Here is a 23,800-nt window from a genome sequence, read left to right on the forward strand (position 1 = left end):
GAGTGTCCTGCAGTCAGAATCATAGTGAAACAGTCTGGGAAGAGTGTCCTGCAGTCAGAATCACAGTGAAACAGTCTGGGAAGAGTGTCCTGCAGTCAGAATCACAGCGAAACAGTCTGGGAAGTGTATCCTGCAGTCAGAATCAAAGTGAAACAGTCTGGGAAGAGTGTCCTGCAGCCAGAATCAAAGTGAAACAGTCTGGGAAGAGTGTCCTGCAGTCAGAATCACAGCGAAACAGTCTGGGAAGAGTGTCCTGCAGTCAGAATCACAGTGAAACAGTCTGGGAAGAGTGTCCTGCAGCCAGAATCACAGTGAAACAGTCTGGGAAGAGTGTCCTGCAGTCAGAATCACAGTGAAACAGTCTGGGAAGAGTGTCGTGCAGCCAGAATCACAGTGAAACAGTCTGGGAAGTGTATACTGCAGCCATAATCACTGTGAAACAGTCTGGGAAGAGTGTCCTGCAGCCAGAATCACTGTGAAACAGTCTGGGAAGAGTGTTCTGCAGCCAGAATCACAGTGAAACAGTCTGGGAAGAGTGTCCTGCAGCCAGAATCACAGTGAAACAGTCTGGGAAGAGTGTCCTGCAGCCAGAATCACAGTGAAACAGTCTGGGAAGAGTGTTCTGCAGCCAGAATCACAGTGAAACAGTCTGGGAAGAGTGTCCTGCAGCCAGAATCACAGTGAAACAGTCTGGGAAGAGTGTCCTGCAGCCAGAATCACAGTGAAACAGTCTGGGAAGAGTGTCCTGCAGCCAGAATCACAGTGAAACAGTCTGGGAAGAGTGTCCTGCAGCCAGAATCACAGTGAAACAGTCTGGGAAGAGTGTCCTGCAGCCAGAATCACAGTGAAACAGTCTGGGAAGAGTGTCCTGCAGCCAGAATCACAGTGAAACATTCTGGGAAGAGTGTCCTGCAGCCAGAATCACAGTGAAACAGTCTGGGAAGAGTGTTCTGCAGTCAGAATCACAGTGAAACAGTCTGGGAAGAGTGTTCTGCAGTCAGAATCACAGTGAAACAGTCTGGGAAGAGTGTCCTGCAGCCAGAATCACAGTGAAACTGTCTGGGAAGAGTGTCCTGCAGTCAGAATCACAGTGAAACAGTCTGGGAAGAGTGTCCTGCAGCCAGAATCACAGTGAAACAGTCTGGGAAGAGTGTCCTGTAGCCAGAATCACAGTGAAACAGTCTGAGAAGAGTGTTCTGCAGTCAGAATCACAGTGAAACTGTCTGGGAAGAGTGTCCTGCAGTCAGAATCACAGTGAAACAGTCTGGGAAGAGTGTCCTGCAGCCAGAATCACAGTGAAACAGTCTGGGAAGAGTGTCCTGCAGCCAGAATCACAGTGAAACAGTCTGGGAAGAGTGTTCTGCAGTCAGAATCACAGTGAAACAGTCTGGGAAGAGTGTCCTGCAGTCAGAATCACAGTGAAACAGTCTGGGAAGAGTGTCCTGCAGTCAGAATCACAGTGAAACAGTCTGGGAAGAGTGTCCTGCAGTCAGAATCACAGTGAAACAGTCTGGGAAGAGTGTCCTGCAGTCAGAATCACGGTGAAACAGTCTGGGAAGAGTGTCCTGCAGACAGAATCATGGTGAAACAGTCTGGGAAGAGTGTCCTGCAGCCAGAATCACAGCGATACAGTCTGGGAAGAGTGTCCTGCAGTCAGAATCACAGTGAAACAGTCTGGGAAGACTGTCCTGCAGTCAGAATCACAGTGAAACAGTCTGGGAAGAGTGTCCTGCAGCCAGAATCACAGCGAAACAGTCTGGGAAGAGTGTCCTGCAGTCAGAATCACAGTGAAACAGTCTAGGAAGAGTGTCCTGCAGTCAGAATCACAGTGAAGCAGTCTGGGAAGTGTGTCCTGCAGCCAGAATCACAGTGAAACAGTCTGGGAAGAGTGTCCTGCAGCCAGAATCACAGTGAAACAGTCTGGGAAGAGTGTCCTGCAGTCAGAATCACAGTGAAACAGTCTGGGAAGAGTGTACTGCAGTCAGAATCACAGTGAAACAGTCTGGGAAGAGTGTCCTGCAGACAGATTCATGGTGAAACAGTCTGGGAAGAGTGTCCTGCAGCCAGAATCACAGTGAAACAGTCTTGGAAGAGTGTCCTGCAGCCAGAATCACAGTGAAACAGTCTGGGAAGAGTGTCCTGCAGTCAGAATCACAGTGAAACAGTCTGGGAAGAGTGTCCTGCAGCCAGAATCACAGTGAAACAGTCTGGGAAGTGTATCCTGCAGACAGAATCACAGTGAAACAGTCTGGGAAGAGTGTCCTGCAGTCAGAATCACAGTGAAACAGTCTGGGAAGAGTGTCCTGCAGTCAGAATCACAGTGAAACAGTCTGGGAAGAGTGTCCTGCAGCCAGAATCACAGTGAAACAGTCTGGGAAGAGTGTCCTGCAGCCAGAATCACAGTGAAACAGTCTGGGAAGTGTATCCTGCAGCCAGAATCACAGTGAAACATTCTGGGAAGAGTGTCCTGCAGCCAGAATCACAGTGAAACAGTCTGGGAAGAGTGTTCTGCAGTCAGAATCACAGTGAAACAGTCTGGGAAGAGTGTTCTGCAGTCAGAATCACAGTGAAACAGTCTGGGAAGAGTGTCCTGCAGCCAGAATCACAGTGAAACTGTCTGGGAAGAGTGTCCTGCAGTCAGAATCACAGTGAAACAGTCTGGGAAGAGTGTCCTGCAGCCAGAATCACAGTGAAACAGTCTGGGAAGAGTGTCCTGCAGCCAGAATCACAGTGAAACAGTCTGGGAAGCGTGTCCTGCAGTCAGAATCACAGTGAAACAGTCTGGGAAGAGTATCCTGCAGCCAGAATCACAGTGAAACAGTCTGGGAAGAGTGTCCTGCAGCCAGAATCACAGTGAAACAGTCTGGGAAGAGTGTCCTGCAGCCAGAATCACAGTGAAACAGTCTGGGAAGAGTGTTCTGCAGTCAGAATCACAGTGAAACAGTCTGGGAAGAGTGTCCTGCAGTCAGAATCACAGTGAAACAGTCTGGGAAGAGTGTCCTGCAGTCAGAATCACAGTGAAACAGTCTGGGAAGAGTGTCCTGCAGTCAGAATCACAGTGAAACAGTCTGGGAAGAGTGTCCTGCAGTCAGAATCACGGTGAAACAGTCTGGGAAGAGTGTCCTGCAGACAGAATCATGGTGAAACAGTCTGGGAAGAGTGTCCTGCAGTCAGAATCACAGTGAAACAGTCTGGGAAGAGTGTACTGCAGTCAGAATCACAGTGAAACAGTCTGGGAAGAGTGTCCTGCAGACAGATTCATGGTGAAACAGTCTGGGAAGAGTGTCCTGCAGCCAGAATCACAGCGAAACAGTCTGGGAAGAGTGTCCTGCAGTCAGAATCACAGTGAAACAGTCTAGGAAGAGTGTCCTGCAGTCAGAATCACAGTGAAGCAGTCTGGGAAGTGTGTCCTGCAGCCAGAATCACAGTGAAACAGTCTGGGAAGAGTGTCCTGCAGCCAGAATCACAGTGAAACAGTCTGGGAAGAGTGTCCTGCAGTCAGAATCACAGTGAAACAGTCTGGGAAGAGTGTACTGCAGTCAGAATCACAGTGAAACAGTCTGGGAAGAGTGTCCTGCAGACAGATTCATGGTGAAACAGTCTGGGAAGAGTGTCCTGCAGCCAGAATCACAGTGAAACAGTCTTGGAAGAGTGTCCTGCAGCCAGAATCACAGTGAAACAGTCTGGGAAGAGTGTCCTGCAGTCAGAATCACAGTGAAACAGTCTGGGAAGAGTGTCCTGCAGCCAGAATCACAGTGAAACAGTCTGGGAAGTGTATCCTGCAGACAGAATCACAGTGAAACAGTCTGGGAAGAGTGTCCTGCAGTCAGAATCACAGTGAAACAGTCTGGGAAGAGTGTCCTGCAGTCAGAATCACAGTGAAACAGTCTGGGAAGAGTGTCCTGCAGCCAGAATCACAGTGAAACAGTCTGGGAAGAGTGTCCTGCAGCCAGAATCACAGTGAAACAGTCTGGGAAGTGTATCCTGCAGCCAGAATCACAGTGAAACAGTCTGGGAAGAGTGTCCTGCAGCCAGAATCACAGTGAAACAGTCTGGGAAGAGTGTCCTGCAGCCAGAATCACAGTGAAACAGTCTGGGAAGAGTGTCCTGCAGCCAGAATCACAGTGAAACAGTCTGGGAAGCGTGTCCTGCAGTCAGAATCACAGTGAAACAGTCTGGGAAGAGTATACTGCAGCCAGAATCACAGTGAAACAGTCTGGGAAGAGTGTCCTGCAGCCAGAATCACAGTGAAACAGTCTGGGAAGAGTGTCCTGCAGCCAGAATCACAGTGAAACAGTCTGGGAAGCGTGTCCTGCAGTCAGAATCACAGTGAAACAGTCTGGGAAGAGTATCCTGCAGCCAGAATCACAGTGAAACAGTCTGGGAAGAGTGTCCTGCAGCCAGAATCACAGTGAAACAGTCTGGGAAGAGTGTCCTGCAGCCAGAATCACAGTGAAACAGTCTGGGAAGAGTGTCCTGCAGCCAGAATCACAGTGAAACAGTCTGGGAAGAGTGTCCTGCAGCCAGAATCACAGTGAAACAGTCTGGGAAGTGTATCCTGCAGCCAGAATCACAGTGAAACAGTCTGGGAAGAGTGTCCTGCAGCCAGAATCACAGTTAAACAGTCTGGGAAGTGTATCCTGCAGCCAGAATCACAGTGAAACAGTCTGGGAAGAGTGTCCTGCTGTCAGAATCACAGTGAAACAGTCTGGGAAGAGTGTCCTGCAGCCAGAATCACAGTGAAACAGTCTGGGAAGAGTGTCCTGCAGCCAGAATCACAGTGAAACAGTCTGGGAAGCGTGTCCTGCAGTCAGAATCACAGTGAAACAATCTGGGAAGAGTATCCTGCAGCCAGAATCACGGTGAAACAGTCTGGGAAGAGTGTCCTGCAGCCAGAATCACAGTGAAACAGTCTGGGAAGAGTGTCCTGCAGCCAGAATCACAGTGAAACAGTCTGGGAAGCGTGTCCTGCAGTCAGAATCACAGTGAAACAGTCTGGGAAGAGTATCCTGCAGCCAGAATCACAGTGAAACAGTCTGGGAAGAGTGTCCTGCAGCCAGAATCACAGTGAAACAGTCTGGGAAGAGTGTCCTGCAGCCAGAATCACAGTGAAACAGTCTGGGAAGAGTGTCCTGCAGCCAGAATCACAGTGAAACAGTCTGGGAAGAGTGTCCTGCAGCCAGAATCACAGTGAAACAGTCTGGGAAGTGTATCCTGCAGCCAGAATCACAGTGAAACAGTCTGGGAAGAGTGTCCTTCAGCCAGAATCACAGTGAAACAGTCTGGGAAGTGTATCCTGCAGCCAGAATCACAGTGAAACAGTCTGGGAAGAGTGTCCTGCTGTCAGAATCACAGTGAAACAGTCTGGGAAGAGTGTCCTGCAGCCAGAATCACAGTGAAACAGTCTGGGAAGTGTATCCTGCAGCCAGAATCACAGTGAAACAGTCTGGGAAGTGTATCCTGCAGCCAGAATCACACTGAAACTGTCTGGGAAGAGTGTTCTGCAGTCAGAATCACAGTGAAACAGTCTGGGAAGAGTGTCCTGCAGTCAGAATCACAGTGAAACAGTCTGGGAAGAGTGTCCTGCAGTCAGAATCACAGTGAAACAGTCTGGGAAGAGTGTCCTGCAGTCAGAATCACAGTGAAACAGTCTGGGAAGAGTGTTCTGCAGTCAGAATCACAGTGAAACAGTCTGGGAAGAGTGTTCTGCAGTCAGAATCACAGTGAAACAGTCTGGGAAGAGTGTCCTGCAGTCAGAATCACAGTGAAACAGTCTGGGAAGAGTGTCCTGCAGTCAGAATCACAGTGAAACTGTCTGGGAAGAGTGTCCTGCAGCCAGAATCACAGTGAAACAGTCTGGGAAGAGTGTCCTGCAGTCAGAATCACAGTGAAACAGTCTGGGAAGAGTGTCCTGCAGTCAGAATCACAGTGAAACAGTCTGGGAAGAGTGTCCTGCAGTCAGAATCACAGTGAAACAGTCTGGGAAGAGTGTCCTGCAGTCAGAATCACAGTGAAACAGTCTGGGAAGAGTGTCCTGCAGTCAGAATCACAGTGAAACAGTCTGGGAAGAGTGTCCTGCAGTCAGAATCACAGTGAAACAGTCTGGGAAGAGTGTCCTGCAGTCAGAATCACAGTGAAACAGTCTGGGAAGAGTGTCCTGCAGTCAGAATCACAGTGAAACAGTCTGGGAAGAGTGTCCTGCAGTCAGAATCACAGTGAAACAGTCTGGGAAGAGTGTCCTGCAGTCAGAATCACAGTGAAACAGTCTGGGAAGAGTGTCCTGCAGTCAGAATCACAGTGAAACAGTCTGGGAAGAGTGTCCTGCAGTCAGAATCACAGTGAAACAGTCTGGGAAGAGTGTCCTGCAGTCAGAATCACAGTGGAACAGTCTGGAGGACTGAAGCAGTCAGCATCGGAAAAGTTAAGTGTGGCTTATTAAGTGTGGCTTCTTAAGGACACGGGGAGTCTGCACAGAGTAAAATAAAAAACATAAGTTTTATTTACAGCACGGTTTATACACTGCCCAGTAGTTCCCCGTCGGTTTCCTATTCTGGTCAGTGCTTTACTGGCTGACCTTTCAGATAAAGGTTAATAAAGATCTCCCGCACCTAGCAGGGGAGCTTGTACCCTGCAAGGACCAAGGTGAAGATAATCATTCCATTCCTGAAAGCCCCGTGTGGGCTATTACATTTGTGAACAGTGTCCTGCGGTCAGCATCGCATTGAAGCAGTCTGGAAACCTGCTGATTAGCTAGTAGGAACTGGTAGGAACTGGTCATGGAAAATGGAAAGAAACCCCTTGGCCCAACATGTGTGCCAGCCACCAAGCACCTATCTAAGTTAATTCCATTTTCCAGTACTTGTCCCGAAGCCTTATACGCTATGCCATTTCAAGTGCTCATCTATATACTTCTTAAATATTGTGAGGGTTCCTGCCTCCACCACCCTATCAGGCAGTGAGTTCCAGACTGGTGAGTTGTCCATTCTACCATTTGGTAGCATAGTAAGAATACAGGTAAGGTCTGCAGTTATAGAGTTAACATCTGAGGTAGAAGATAGTCCTTAGTGTTGTTAATAGTCTTGACCTTGAAAGCAGTGATCAAAGGGCCAATCATGGCAGGACAGCATGGCCACATGGAATGCTTCTCTTGTGCTATGTGAGAAACTAGGGACACTTCCAGTGTCCAGGATGAACATGTGTGCAGGAAGTGTCTGCAGCTGCAATTACTGAAAGTCCATGTATTGGAGCTAGGATGGCAGCTGGAATCACTCTGGAGCATCCATGATGCTGCGATTTTAATGTAGAGAGGTGGTCACACCCCAGGCTAGGTCTGCACAGGCAGAAAGGGAATGGGTGACTGCCAGGCAGAGTAGAGGTAGGCAGGAAGTGCATGAGTTCCCTGGGGCCATACCCCTCTCAAACAGATATGCTGCTTTGCATACTGTAGGGGTAATGATTTTGCAGGGGAATGCAGTGAGAGTCAAATCTGGGACACCACAGGTGGCTCAACTCTTCAGATGGGAAGGAAAAAGAGTGGTAGGACTATAGTGATAGGCGTTTCAATTGTAAGGGGAAGAGATAAGTATTTCCTGTGGCCACAAGAGTGATTCCAGGGTGGTGTGTTGCCTCTCTGGTGCTGGGGTCTAGGATGTCACAGGGTGGCTGCAGAACATTTTGGAGGGAGACAACAAGGATGCAGCGGTCGTGATACACATTGGTACCAAATACATGGCTAAAAAAAGGATGAGGTCCGGAAAACTGAATACAGGGAGTTAGGTGATAAATTAAGAAGCAGGATTTTGAAGGTAGTAATCTCTGGATTTCTCATAGTGCCACGTGCTAACGAGAGTAGTAATAGGAGGTTAGGTAAGATGAATGTGTGGCTAGAGGGGTGGTGTAGTAGGATGGGTTTCAGAATCCTGAGATATTGGGACAGGTTCTGGTGAAGGTGGGACCTGTACAGACTGGATGGGTTACATTCTAACAGGACCAGGACAAATATCCATGCAAGGGTGTTTGCTAGTGTAGTTGGGGAGGCTTTAAACTAGTATTGCAGAGGAATGTCAGGATAGATAGGATGAACGCGTGGCTCTAGAGATGGTGCAAGAGGGAGGGATTCAAATTCCTGGAGCATTGGAACCGGTTCTGGGGGAGGTGGGACCACTACAAACCGGACGGTCTGCACCTGGGCAGGACTGGAACCAATGTCCTAGGGGGAGTGTTTGCTAGTGCTGTTGGGGAGGGTTTAAATTAATGTGGCAGGGGGATGGGAACCAATGCAGGAAGTCGGAGGGAAGTAAAGCGGGGACAGAAACAATAGGCAGTATTTTATAAAAACATAAATAGAAAGCAAAGGTTAGTACATGAAGATATGGGCCGGGATTCTCCGATCCTGCGGCAGGTCGGAGAATCAGCGGGGGGGGGGGGGGGCGCAAATCCCACCACGCCGCTCCGACGTGGGGCCGCTGATTCTCCAGCGACCGGAGTATCAGCGCCAATCGTGTGCCGTTGAAAGCCCCGGCGATTCTCTGCGCTCGACGTACCGAGTGTCCGCCGAGTTCCACTGAGTCCTGCTGGCGTCGTTTACGCATGGTCCTACCTGTTGGGACCTCGGCGTTCTGGCTGCGGGGGCCATCCTGGTGGGGGGGCGTACGGGGGGGGGGGACACGACTCCGGGAGGGGGCCTCCACAGTGGCCAGGCCCGTGATCGGGGGCAACCGATTGGTGGGCGGGCTCATTCCGGGGGGGGGGGGGCCTATGTTCCTCCGCACTGGGCCCCTGTAGGGCTCAGCCATGTTGCCCATGGGTCAGTGTGGAGACGGCCATGGCGCACATGCGCAGATCCACGCCGGCCGTGGCGCGCGCATGTGCGGACCCCGCCGTCCGTGGATGCGCAGACCCGCGCCGGCCATGGTGGGCCGGCATTTGGCGCCAGAGCAGCGCACAGCACTCTGGCGCTGTTCTAGCCACCTAGGAAGGGGTGAATGCCTGGGCCTGTTGATGCCGGCATCGCTCGCGCCGGTTTTGATGCCGGTGTCAACACTTGGCCGGGATTTCGGAGAATCCCGGCCATAGGTTCTATGATAAGGAAAATTAGGAGAAAAGTTGAAAGGAAAAATAACTTAGGAGAGGTAACGTATTGAGGTGTTAAGATTCAAAATGGAGACATAAAAGCCAACATAAGGGTATTTTACATGAATGCTCGTCGTATTCGGAATAAGGTAAATGAGTTGATGGCGCAAATCATCATGAATGACTATGATTTAGTGGCCAATACTGAAACATGGTTAAAGGATGGTCACGACTGGGAGATAAATATCCAAAGGTGTCAAACTATTCGGAAGGACAGAGTGGATGGTAAGGGAGGTGGTGTAGCTCTGTTATTTAAGGATGACAGCCGGGCAGTAGTGAGGGAGGAAATCGGTGCTATGAAGGATAAGACTGAATCCATTTGGGTGGAATTCAGGAATAGTAAGGCGAAAAAGTCACTGATAGGAATAGTCTATAGGCCACCAAATAGCAACATTACGGGTGGGCGGGCAATAAACAAAGAAATAACGGATGCATGTAGAAATGGTACAGTAGTTATCATGGGGGATTTTAATCTACATGTCGATCCGTTTAACCAGGTTGGTCAAGGCAGCCTTGAGGAGGAGTTTATAGAATGTATCCACGATAGTTTCCTGGAACAGTATGTAATGGAGCTTACGAGGGAATAAGCAACCCTAGATTTGGTCCCGTGTAATGAGACAGGATTGATTAATGATCTCATAGTTAGGGATCCTCTCGGAAAGAGCGATCAGAATATGGTGGAATTTAAAGTACAGATGGAGGGTGAGAAGTTAAAATCAAGCACTAGTGTTTTGTGCTTAAACAAAGGAGATTACAATGGGATGAGAGAAGAGCTGGCTAAGGTAGACTGGGAGCAAAGACTTTATGGTGAAACAGTTGAGGAACAGTGGAGAACCTTCCAAGCGATTTTTCATAGTGCTCAGCAAACATTTAGACGAACAAAAAGGAAGGACGCTAGAAAGAGGGAAAATCGACCGTGGATATCTAAGGAAATAAGGGAGAGTATCAGATTGAAGGAAAAAGCATACAAAATGGTAAAGATTAGTGGGAGACTAGAGAATTGGGAAATATTTAGCAGGCAACAAAAAGCTACTAAAAAAGCTATAAAGTAGAGTAAGATAGATTATGAGAGTAAATTTGCTCAGAATATAAAAACAGATAGTAAAAGTTTCTATAAATATATAAAACAAGAAAGGTAAATATTGGTCCTTTAGAGGATGAGAAAGGAGATTTAATAATGGGAGATGAGGAAATTTGGCTGAGGAACTGAACAGGTTTTTTGGGTCGGTCTTCACAGTGGAAGACGCAAATAACATGCCAGTGACTGAAGGAAATGAGGCTATGACAGGTGAGGACCTTGAGAGGATTGTTATCACCAAGGAGGTAGTGATGGGCAAGCTAATGGGGCTAAAGGTAGACAAGTCTCCTGGCCTGATGGAATGCAACCCAAGGTACTAAAAGAGATGGCGAGGGAAATTGCAAATGCACTCGTGATAATTTACCAAAATTTACTAGACTCTGGGGTCCCGGCAGATTAGAAATTAGCAAACGTGACACCACTATTTTAAAAAGGAGGTAGGCAGAAAGCTGGTAATTATAGGTCACTTAGCTTAACTTCGGGAGTGTGGAAGATGCTGGAATCTATCATCAAGGAAGAAATAGCGAGGCATCTGGATGAAAATTGTCCCATTAGACAGACGCAGCATGGGTTCATAAAGGGCAGGCCGTGCCTAACTAATTTAGTGGAATTTTTTGAGGACATTACCAGTGTGATAGACAACGGGGATTATTTAAATGATAAAATATTGAAACATGCTGCTGTGCAGAGGGACCTGGGGGTCCTTGTGCATGAGTCGCAAAAAGCTGGTTTACAGGTACAACAGGTGATTAAGAAGACAAATGGAGTTTTATCCTTCATTGCTAGAGGGGTGGAGTTTAAGACTAGGGAGGTTATGCTGCAACTGTATAAGGTATTAGTGAGGCCGCACCTGGAGTATAGTGTTTAATTTTGGTCTCCTTACCTGAGAAAGGATGTACTGGCGCTGGAGGGTGTGCAGAGGAGATTCGCTGGGTTAATCCCAGAGTTGAGGGGGTTGGATTACGAGGAGAGGTTGAGTAGACTGGGACTGCCTCATTGTAATTTAGAAGGATGCGGGGGGCGATCGTATCGAAATATAAAATTATGAAGGGAATAGATAGGATAGATGCGGGCAGGTTGTTTCCACTGGCGGGTGAAACTAGCCTCAAAATAAGGGGAAGTAGAATTTGGACTGAGCTTAGGAGGAACTTCTTCACCCAAAGTGTTGTGAATCTGTGGAATTCCCTGCCCAGTGATGCAGCTGAGGCTCCTTCATTAAATAGTTTCAAGATAAAGATAGGTAGGTTTTTGAAGAATAAAGGGTTATGGTGTTCGGGCAGGAAAGTGGAGCTGAGTCCACAAAAGATCAGCCATGATCTTATTGAAAGGCGGAGCAGGCTCGAAAGGTCAGATGGCCTACTCCTGCTCCGAGTTCTTATGTTCTTATGTGTGCCTGATCAGGGAGCTACAAGAGATGGAAACTGGGTCAGAAACAAAAAGGAGTAAAAGTGAAAACAAAAGAGGAAGACATGGTAATGAAAGGCAAAAAAACAAACAGTAACTCTATTGGCCCTAGAGATGGGTTTAGTGTCAGAAAAAGTGGTGGAAAAACAAAATTAAGGTTTTTCCATTTTAATGCATTAAAATAAGATAAATAAGCTGACAGCAGTAATAGAGTTAAATGGGTATGATCTGATAGCCATTACTAAAGTCTTCCTCTTTTGTTTTCACATTTTCTGCTTTTTTTTTCTGACCCAGTTTCCATCTCAGTAATGGTTGCAAGAACATCAAAGTTTGGAAATCAATATTCACGGTTATTTGACTTTTCGGAAGGACAAGGGGGAAGGAAAATGTGGTGGGGTAGCTTTGCTAATAAGAGAAGAAGTATGTACGGTTCTGAGGGACGATCTAATCTCAGAGGACATGGAGTCGAATTGGGTGGAAGTGACAACTACTAAAGGAAAGGAGAGAGTGGTTGGAGAATTGGGGATGCCCTGAAATAGTAGCCACACTGTAGGAAAGAGTTCAAATCAAGAAATAACAAATGCATGTATAAAGAGTATGGCATTAAGCATGGGCAAGTTTAGTTTTCATATAGATTGAGCTAACTAAATTGGAAATGGCAGCCAAGGGAATTAATTCATAGAGTGCATTTGGGATAGTTTCTTGGAGCAATATGTTATAGAGCCAACTAGGGATCAGACTATTTTGGATATGGTAATGTGTAATAAGATTGGTTAAATAAATTATCTCAAAGTTAAGGATCGCCTTGGAAGTGGTGATCACAGTTTGATTAAATTTAGCATTTAGATTTAGCATGAGAACATTGAGACTGAAATGTCAGTGTTAAATTTAAAGATGGGGGATTATGAAGATGGAATTGGTCAAAGTGGACTCACTGGGCACATAGATCAGTAGGTAAGACAATAGATGGGCAGTGGCAGACATTTAGGGAGATGATTCATGACTCCTAGCAAACATTCATCCCAATGGGAAAGAAAGACTCTAAGGTGAGGAATAACCTACAATGGATAACTGAGGCAGTTCAGGAGGGTATTAAATTGAAAGTGGAAACATAAGATGGCAAAGTAGGCCAGAAGAGTGGGATAGATTCAGAATGCAGCAAACATGGACTAAAAAATAATCAGGAAGGAGAAAATAAATTCTGAGGGCAAGATATCGAGAAACATAAAAACAAACAATAAGTATATTAAGTACATTAAAATGAAGAGAGAAGTAAAATAAGGTATTTTCCCCTTAGAGAATGAAACTGGGGAAGGAATTATGGGGAACAAGAAAATGATAGAAGAGTTAAATAGATATTTTGCACTGGTCTTTAAGTAGAGCATATTACAAGCATCCCAGAAAGAGTAAAGAAGTGCGGGGGAGGAATTAAATACAGTCACTATCACCAGAGAATACATTTAGGCAAACTAATGTGGTTACAGGCTGAAAAGTCCTTTGGACCTGATGGTTTGTATGCCAGAATCTTAAGGGAGGTAACTACAGAGAATGTGGATGCATTGGTAGTTATTTTCCAAAATCCTTGGATTCTGGAACTGTGCTAAAGGATTGGAAAGCTGCCAATGTGGTACCCTTGTTCAAAAAAGGAAGGAGGCAAAATGCAGGAAACTACAGATAGTTAGTCTAACTTAAGCTATTGGAAAAATAGTGGAATTCATTATTAAAGAGAGAGTAGCAGCGCATTTGGAAAGTCATAATCTGATCAAGCATGGTTTCATGAAGGGGAAGTCTCATCTGACATATTTACTAGAGTTTTTTGAAGATGTATGAACTAGGGAAAATAGAGGAGAACCAGTTGATGTTGTATATTTGGGTTATCAGAAAGCATTTGATAAGGTGCCATACAAGAGGCTACTATGCGAGATAGGAGCTCAAGGTATTGTAGGTAATAGTTGGCATGGATAGAGGATTGACTAATTAACAGGAAGCAGTGAATAGTGATAAGGGGGTCTTTCTTAGGCTGGAGGGCAGTAACCAATGGAGTGCGACAGGGATCATATTAATGATTTGGAGGAAGAAAAAGAGTGTCCTGTGGTTATATTTGCAGATGATACAAAGGTGCGAGAGGAGACAGTATGTAAGGAAGATATAAATATTTTACAGAGAGATTTTGACAGGTTAAATAAGTGGGTCAAAAATGCAAATGGAATTCAATGTGGGAAAATGTCTGATGGTTCATTTTGGAAGAAAGAATGAGAAGGTGAGGTATTATTTAAATGGAGAGGCACTGCAGAAAGCTGTAGCACTGAGGGACTTGGGGGTCCTTGTTTATGAAACTCAGAAAGCTAGCGTACAGCTGCAGAAGGTAATAGAGAAGGTGTTATAACCCCTACGAGACCCACGAGGAAGACCTGTTTAACCTCCCCGTGAGCCTCATGGAGTACAAACTCTCCCACTGAGGGGTGGAGGCACATCAGCAGGATAGTTAACTGAGGACTTTAAAAGCCGGCCCAGGTAGGAGCTGAGCTGCAGAGTGATCTTGACTGGGACTAGGACTGTTACTTGTAAATACTTTGGCTGTGATTCTCCGAGCCTCCACACCGAAATCGCGCTCGACGCGGCGGCGGAGAATGGGGCGTCAGAACCGCGATCGGGTCCGACGCCGGGACGTGAACCTCCAGTGACCAAAGAATCGCCACCAGTCGTGCGCGGGCAGTCGATGCAGCGTCGGTTGGGGGCCGTTGAAAGCAGGCCCTGCGGCGATTTTCCGGCCGAGTTCCCACCGGCGTGGTTCACGTATGGTTCCACCCATGGGAGCTCGGCGTCGCGGCTGCGGTGTCCATCCTGGTGGGGGGCGGGGGTTCATTCTCCGGGGAGGGGGTCTCCGCGACAGCCAGGCCCATGATTGGGGGCCACCAATTGGTGGGTGCGCGCAATCTGGTGGGGGCCTACCTTCTTCTGCGCCGGGCCCACTGTGTGGCTCCGCCATGTTGCGCGTGCCTGGAGCGGAAGTGGCTGCCGCGCGCATGCGTGGACCCGCGGACGGCAGTACAGGGTCACATATCGGCAGCTGGAGCTGCCTGGAGCTGGCCCCCTATAATCCACGGAATCGCTGGGCCAAGAGACCCGTTGACGCTGGCGTGAAACACTCTCCGGTGAGACGGATACCACGCGCATGTGCCTGCACGGCGCGCACGCATGGACCCGCGTCGGCCATGTAGGGCCAGTTTTTGGCACCGGAGCAGTGCACAGCACACCGGCACCATTCTAGCCCCTGAAGAAGAAGAGAATTACTGGGCCCCTGGAGGCCCGTTGACGCCGGCGTCGCTCGCGGCGGTTTTGACGCTGACGTCAACACTTACCCGCGATATCGGTGAATCGCAGCCTCTGAATTCTCCCTCTGTGTATTCGAACAGGCGCCGGAATGTGGCGGCAAGGGGTTTTTCACAGTAACTTCATTGCAATGTTAATGTATGTCTAGTTGTGACAATAAAGATTTTTAAAATTCTTTCCAGACTCCTCCATGACTACTAAAGAAAGCAAAGGGAATGCTGGCTTTTATTTCAACGGTGGGGGGGGGGGGGGGGGGGTTAAAAGTAAAGAAGTGTTGCTGCAATTGTACAAGGTACAAGTGAGGTCATATTTAGAATACTGTGCACAATTTTGGCCCCCTATATCATTGGAGGCAATACAGAGGAGTTTCATTAGGATGATCCCGGGTATGGAGGGACTGTCATATGAGGAAAGATTAAACAGGTTGGGTCTGTACGCCTTGGAGTTCAGGAGAATGACGGTGATATGATTGAAACATATAAGATTCTTAGTTGGTTAGACAAGGTAAATGTTGGGAGGATGTTTCCACTCATGGGAGAGTCCAGAAGGCTCAGTTGCAGAATAAAGGGGTGCTCATTTAAGATGGATTTCAGGAAAAATTTCTTCTCTCATAGCATGTTTAATCTTTTAAATTATTTACCCCAGGAAGCTGTGGATGGCGAGTCCTTGAACATTTTCATGGCTGAGATCGATAGGTTTTTAATCAGGTGGGGAATTCAGGGTTACGGAGATGGGGCAGGCAAGTGGACTGAGTGAGTGTGAGATCAGCCATGATCTTATTAAATGGTGGAGCAGGGTCGAAAGGCTGAATGGCCTGACTCCTGTTTCTATTTCTTATGGTCTTTTTTTCTGCTGCATCTCCCTCCAATACTGTGGCCGATAGGAAAACAGTAAGCATAGCCCCCATGAAAGGGAGAAGTGATGCTTTCAAAGCCTTTTCAGAAATAAACAGTGCCTTCCCAATACCCTGCAGACTTGCCAAAGTTGCACAGATTTTCTTACAACTCAGAATGTCCACTGACTGCAGAACAAGTAGCTAGCAACCTGAAAATAGTGTGGTGATGGTTTTAAATAGCACTGTTAGGGGGTGGGGGTGGCTCCTGCTTCTAAACACATGTTCATCTGTGTGCATCTAAGAGAGGGTATTAACTGGCTTGGTCCAAAATGGTAGGTCAGGTCTCAAATCAGCATTAGACTCTGATTGATATCACAATCTGCAAACGTCCGGAGCCTGGATATGATGTCCACACTAAAATCCTCAACAACAAGCACGTGGTCAAAATTGTGCGTTACATCAACTGGCCTCCATATTGCCAACCCTACCAGCGCATGGAGTCTTGTTTAACAGCCAGTGACTAAGCATTTAGAAAAATCTTACCTGATCAAAGAGATTCAGAAAGGATTTGAGAAAGGTAGAACATGCATGAGAAATGTGATTAAGTTTATTGAGAAGAATATTAAAATGGTGGCTAGGGGAGTATTTTCGGGGCAAGCTCTAATGGCCGTGCCCAACTCGGGACACGGCTGGTCGCAAGATTTACCCGGCTTGCTAAGCCTCATGAAATCTAACAAGGTCCTGCAAGATGTCTTGATCTGGATTCTGCCCACAGTGGGCAGGACCTAAATTTGCATATTCAGAAGCGTGCAGTTATGCACACTGGAATTGACACTCGCCAGGTTTACCCCCAGCATTCAAGATCGAATCCCCTCGCCGAGGAGACCCCAGCCGAGTGCTGTTCAGCACTAGTCTCCACAAACGGGGACCAGGCGGAACAGCACTTGGGGACATCTCCCATACAATCAAGGCTCCTGGATGGCCAGACTTTGGGCAGGGTGGCACCCTGGCACTGCTGATGTCACCTGGACACCTTGACAATGCCAGCATTGCACTCTGGAAGTGCCACCAGGCTGGCAATGCTATGGTAACAAGGTGGCATTTTTACCCCATTGGGGATTGGACCCAGGGGTGTCCTGCTCTTATGAGGTGGGATACAGAGGGCTCAAGCACCTCCCAACAGGTAAGTTGGGGCAATGGCGGAGGGGTCTGGGGCTCAAGTTAGGGGATCGAGAGATCGGGGTGCCTGGGATCGAGAGATCGGGGCGCCACAAATGCTGGGAACCATCCCGCGGATCCCGCCCATAAATCGTTAAATCGCTCCCATAAATGTTGACGATATTAAATCACACTCCAGAGATTTGAGCACCCAATTCAAGCCAACACTTCAATGGAGTGCAGAAGAACAATGAACAAAGAAAAGTAAGCATAGGAACAGGCCCTTCGGCCCCCCAAGCCTGCGCCGACCATGTTGCCCATCTAAACTAAAATCTTATACACTTCCGGTGTCCGTATCCCTCTATTCACATCCTATTCATGTATGTGTCAAGATGCCCCTTAAATATCACTATCGTCCCTGCTTCCACCACCTACTCCGGCAGCGAGTTCCAGGCACCCACTACCCTCTGTGCAAAAAGACTTGCCTCGTACATTTCCTCTAAACCTTGCCCCTCGCACCTTAAACCTATGCCCCCTAGTAATTGACCCGTCTACCCTGGAAAAAAGGCTCTGACTAACCTCTCGGTCTATGCCCCTCATAATTTTGTAGACCTCTATCAGGTCGCCCCTTAACCTCCTACGCTCCAGTGAGAACAAACCAAGTTTATTCAACCTCTCGTCATAGCTAATGCCCTCCATGCCAGGCAACATCCTGGTAAATCTCTTCTGCACCCTCTCTAAAGCCTCCACATCCTTCTGGTAGTGTGGCGACCAGAATTGAACACTATACTCCAAGTGTGGCCTAACTAAGGTTCTATACAGCTGCAACACAAGAACATAAGAATATAAGAACTAGGAGTAGGAGTAGGCCAACTGGCCCCTTTCGCCTGCTCCGCCATTCAAAGAGATCATGGCTGATCTTTTGTGGACTCAGCTCCACTTTCCGGCCCGAACACCATAACCCTTAATCCCTTTATTCTTCAAAAAACTATCTATCTTTATCTTAAAAACATTTAATGAAGGAGCCTCACCTGCTTTACTGGGCAAGGAATTCGATAGACTCGCAACCTTTTGGGTGAAGAAGCTCCTCCTAAGCTCAGTCCTAAATCTACTTCCCCTTATTTTGAGGCTATGTCCCCTAGTTCTGCTTTCAACCGCCAGTGGAAACAACCTGCCCGGCTATCCTATCTGTTCCCTTCATAATTTTATATGTTTCTATAAGATCCCCTTCCCCCCCCCCGCATCCTTCTAAATTCCAATGAGTACAGTCCCAGTCTACTCAACCTCTCCTCGTAATCCAACCCCTTCAGCTCTGGGATTAACCTAGTGAATCTCCTCTGCACACCCTCCAGCGCAAGTACGGCCTTTCTCAGGTAAGGAGACCAAAACTGAACACAATACTCCAGGTGTGGCCTCACTAACACCTTATACAATTGCAGCATAACCTCCCTAGTCTTAAACTCCATCCCTCTAGCAATGAAGGACAAAACTCCATTTGCCTTATTAACCACCTATTGCACCTGTAAACCAACTTTTTGCGACTCATGCAGTAGCACACCCAGATCTCTCTGCAGAGCAGCATGTTTTAATGTTTTATCACTTGAATAATAATTCCTTTTGCTGTTATTCCTACCAAAATGGATAACCTCACATTTGTCAACATTGTATTCCATCTGCCAGACTCTAGCCTATTCACTTAACCTATCCAAATCCCTCTGCAGACTTCCGGTATCCTCTGCATTTTTTGTTTTACCACTCATCTTAGTGTCGTCTGCAAACATGGACACATTGCACTTGGTCCCCAACTCTAAATCTTTTATGTAAATTGTGAACAATTGTGGGCCCAACACTGATCCCTGAGGGACACCACTAGCTACTGATTGCCAACCAGAGAAACACCCATTAATCCCCACTCTTTGCTTTCTATGAAATAACCAATCCTCTATCCATGCTACTACTTTACCCTTAATGCCATGCATCTTTATCTTATGCAGCAACCTTTTGTGCGGCACCTTGTCAAAAGCTTTCTGGAAATCCAGATATACCACATCCATTGGCTCCCCGTTATCTACCGCACTGGTAATGTCCTCAAAAAAGTCCACTAAATTAGTTAGGCACGACCTGCCCTTTATGAACCCATGTTGCGCCTGCCCAATGGGACAATGTCCATCCAGATGCCTCGCTATTTCCTCCTTGATGATAGATTCCAGCATCTTCCCTACTACCGAAGTTAAGCTAACTGGCCTATAATTACACGTTTTCTGCCTACCTCCATTTTTAAACAGTGGTGTCACGTTTGCTAATTTCCACTCCGCCGGGACCACCCCAGAGTCTAGCGAATTTTGGTAAATTAACACTAGTGCATTTGCAATTTCCCTAGCCATCTCTTTTAGCACTCTGGGATGCATTCCATCAGGGCCACGACTTGGCTACCTTTAGCCACATTAGCTTGCCCATCACTACCTCCTTAGTGATAACAATCATCTCAAGGTCCTCACCTGTCATAGCCTCATTTCCATCAGTCACTGGCATGATATTTGTGTCTTCCACTGTGAAGACCGACCCAAAAAACCTGTTCATTTCCTCAGCCATTTCCTCATCTCCCATTATTAAATCTCCCTTCTCATCCTCCAAAGGACCAATATTTACCTTAGCCACTCTTTTTTTCTTTTATATATTTGAAGAAACTTTTACTATCGGATTTTATATTCTGAGCAAGTTTACTCTCATATCCTATCTTACACTTCTTTATAGCTTTTTTAATAGCATTCTGTTGCCCCCTAAAGATTTCCCAGTCCTCTAGTGTCCCACTAATCTTTGTCGCTTTGTATGCTTTTTCCTTCAATTTGATACTCTTCCTTATTTCCTTAGATATTTGCGGTCGATTTTCACTCTTTCTACCGTCCTTCCTTTTTGCTGGTATAAACCTTTGCTGAGCACTGTGAAAAATCGCTTGGAAGGTTCGCCACTGTTCCTCAACTGTTTCACCATAAAGTCTTTGCTCCCAGTCTATCTCTTCTCTCATCCCATTGTGATCTCCTTTGTTTAAGCACAAAACACTAGTGTTTGATTTTACCTTCTCACCTTCCATCTGTATTTTAAATTCCACCATATTGTGATCGCTCTTTCCGACTAACTATGAGATCATAGTTTCCCTAACTATGAGATCATTAATCAATCCTGTCTCATTACACAGGACCAAATCTAGGATTGCTTGTTCCCTCGTAAGCTCCATTACATACTGTTCCAGGAAACTATCGTGGATACATTCTATAAACTCCTCCTCAAGGCTGCCTTGACCGACCTGATTAAACCGATCGACATGTAGATTAAAATCCCCCATGATAACCACTGTACCATTTCTACATGCATCCGTTATTTCTTTGTTTATGGCCTGCCCCACCAAAATGTTACTATTTGGTGGCCTATAGACTACTCCGATCAGTGACTTTTTCGCCTTACTATTCCTGATTTCCACCCAAATGGATTCAACCTTATCCTCCATAGCACCGATGTCATAACTTACTATTTCCCGGATGTTATCCTTAAACAACAGAGCTACACCACCTCCCTTACCATCCACTCTATCCTTCCGTATAGTTTGATACCCTTGGATATTTAACTCCCAGTCGTGACCATCCTTTAACCATGTTTCAGTAATGGCCACTAACTCATCGTCATTCATGATGATTTGTGCCATCAACTCATTTACCTAATTCCGAATACTACGAGCATTCAGGTAAAATACACTTCTGTTGGCTTATATACCTCTGCTTTGAATCTTAACACCTTGATCAGTAACCTCTCCTAAGTTATTTTTTCTCTTAACTTTTCTCCTAACTTTACTTGTCGTTGAACCCATATCTTCATGTAACAACCTGCCGCGTCACTTTCCATTTATGTTTTTACTTCCCTTTTTATTCATTTTAGTATTACTGGGCCTATTCACTGAGCTCCCCTCAGTCAATGTACCTTGTACTGTCGCCCTTTTTGATTTTTGACTATGGCTTCTCTGGCTTACACTTTCCCCCTTACTGCCTTTTGTTTCTGTCCCTGTTTTACTACCTTCTGACTTCCTGCATCGATTCCCATTCCCCTGCCAGAGTCGTTTAAACATTCCCCAACCGCTCTAGCAAATAGCATCCCTAAGGACATCGGTTCCAGTCCTGCCCAGGTGTAACCCGTCGTGTTTGTGCAGGTCCCACCTCCCCCAGAACCGGTCCCAATGCCCCAGACATCTGAAACCCTCCTCCTGACACCATCCCTTCAGCCACACATTCATCCTATATATCCTGTCATTTCTACTCTGACTAGCACGTGGCACCGGTAGTAATCCTGAGATCACTACTTTCGAGGTCCGATTTCTTAACTTCCTTCCTAGCTCCTTGTATTCTGCTTTTAGGACCTCATCCCTTTTTTTACCCATGTAGTTTGTACCGATGTGTACCACGACCACTGGCTGTTCACCCTCCCCCTCCAGAATGTCCTGTACCCGCTCTGAGACATCCTTGACCCGAGCACCAGGGAGGCAACATACCATCCTGGAGTCTCGTTTGCGGCCACAGAAATGCCTGTCTATTCCCATTACAATTGAATCCCCTACAACTATTGCACTGTCACACTTATCACCCCTCCTCTCTGCAGCAGAACCAACCGTGGTGCCACGGGTTTGGCTGTTTCCGTTCCCTCTGAGAGGCCATTCCCCTCAACAGTATCCAAAGCGGTATATCTGTTCTGCAGGGGAATGGACACAGGAGATTTCTGCACTACCTTCCTCGCTCTCTTGCTCTGTCTTGTGGTCACCCATTCCCTTCCTGCCTGCGGAGTCTGAGCCTGCGGTGTGACCACCTCTCTATACGTGCTATCCACTATGCTCTCCGACTCACAGATGCTCCACAGTGTCTCCAGCCGCCGCTCCAGCTCTGGAACTCGAGCTTCCAATTTTATACTCAATGCCCTGGCCAATGAAGGAAAGCATGCCATATGCCCTCTTTACTACCTTCTCTGCCTGTGTTGCCTTTCCAGTGACCAGTAGACCTGTACACCAAGATCTCTCTGACTGTCAATCTCTTGAGGGTTCTACCATTCACTGTATATTCCCTACCTGTATTAGACCTTCCAAAATGCATTACCTCACATTTTTCTGGATTAAACTCCATCTGTCATCTGTCCGCCCAAGTCTCCAAACGATCTAATTCCTGCTGTATCCTAAGACAGCCCTCATCGCTATCCGCAATTCCATGAACCTTTGTGTCGTCCGCAAACTTACTAATCAGACCAGTTACATTTTCCTCCAAATCATTTATATATACCAAGAACAGCAAAGGTCTCAGCACTGAACCCTGTGGAACACCACTAGTCACAGCCCTCCAATCAGAAAAGCACCCTCCCATTGCTACTCTCTGCCTTCTATGACCTAGCCAGTTCTGTATTCATCTTGCCAGCTCACCTCTGATCCCGTGTGACTTCACCTTTTGTACCAGTCTGCCATGAGGGGCCTTGTCAAAGGCCTTACTGAAGTCCATATAGACAACATCCACTGTCTTACCTGCATCAATCATCTTTGTGGCCTCCTCGGAAAACTCTATCAAGTCAGTGTGACACAACCTCCCCTTCACAAAACCTTGCTGCCTCTCGCTAATACGTCCACTTGCTTCCAAATGGGAATAGATCCTGCCTCGAAGAATTCTCTCCAGTAATTTCCCTCCCCCTAACGTAAGGCCTGTAGTGGATTATCGTTACTACCCTTCTTAAACAAAGGGTTAAACATTCTTAAACATTGGCTATTCTCCAGCCCTCCGGGACATCACCTGAAGACAGTGAGGATCCAAAGATTTCTGTCAAGGCCTCAGCAATTTCCTCTCTTGCCTTCTTCAGTATTCTGGGGTAGATCTGCAGCATTGTATGTGCTGTCTTTCACATGAGATTTTAAACTGGGACCCCATCTGACCTCGCAGTTGGATTTAAAATATAGCCTGGGGCTCCAAAAAGAGGAGCAAGAAGATTTCCCATGACTTTGATCAAAACTGGTCCCTCAACAAATCAGCTTATCATGGTTTATCTGATCACTGTTCATAAGACCTTGCTGTGCACAAATTAGCTGCTGCATTCCTTAATGTTAAAATTTTGTCTGCGCTTCAAAAGGAAATAATTAATTGCAAAGTGCTTTGGGATGTCCTGAGGTCATTAAGTGGGCTTTAACAGTGCAACTTTCCTTCCTTTCTTCCGTTTTATTTTAGCAATGTTGAAACTGTATGGAATTTGGCTTATGGATTTTGGTGTGCTGTTATCTTCATTTTCCCTGGTCAACCCTTTCACGTGATTGGCTTTTCCTCTAATAGTGGCAGATAGAATTTTACTTATGCTACCATCAGCTTTGTTTTGTTAATAAGTCATGTCACTAATGTTAACTTGTGACACTACAACATGAATAGAACCTTGCCCTGTGGCTTGTTACTCCCACAGCTGCTACAGACTCAATGGAAATTAAGAGAATGAAATAGTTTATTAAATTGATCTGTTCAATTGTAATTGCCTCAATGGTATTTATCTTCTTGAAGAATTATTCCCCTCAGTAATCAGCCTGGCAAAATAGCCTTACAAAATATCTAGGACATTGAAAAATATCCAGACAAGTATCATCTATCACACCCACATAAGTCTAATCCAGATAATGTCTATTATAGATGTATTTGACCATAAAAAGCTTGGGTTGCTGGCAAATACTGTGAAATTGTTTTGAAAAAAATTAGCCTTGATTATAATCCTGACCACCCAGCAGGAGCAGCAACGGTGGGAGGTCAGAAAGGCGGCTGGAGAGTACCTGCTACGTTCCAGCAAAGTTCTTATCATTTTGATTC

Source organism: Scyliorhinus torazame, chromosome 8 (assembly GCF_047496885.1).
Source record: "Scyliorhinus torazame isolate Kashiwa2021f chromosome 8, sScyTor2.1, whole genome shotgun sequence".
Classification (NCBI taxonomy): domain Eukaryota; kingdom Metazoa; phylum Chordata; class Chondrichthyes; order Carcharhiniformes; family Scyliorhinidae; genus Scyliorhinus; species Scyliorhinus torazame.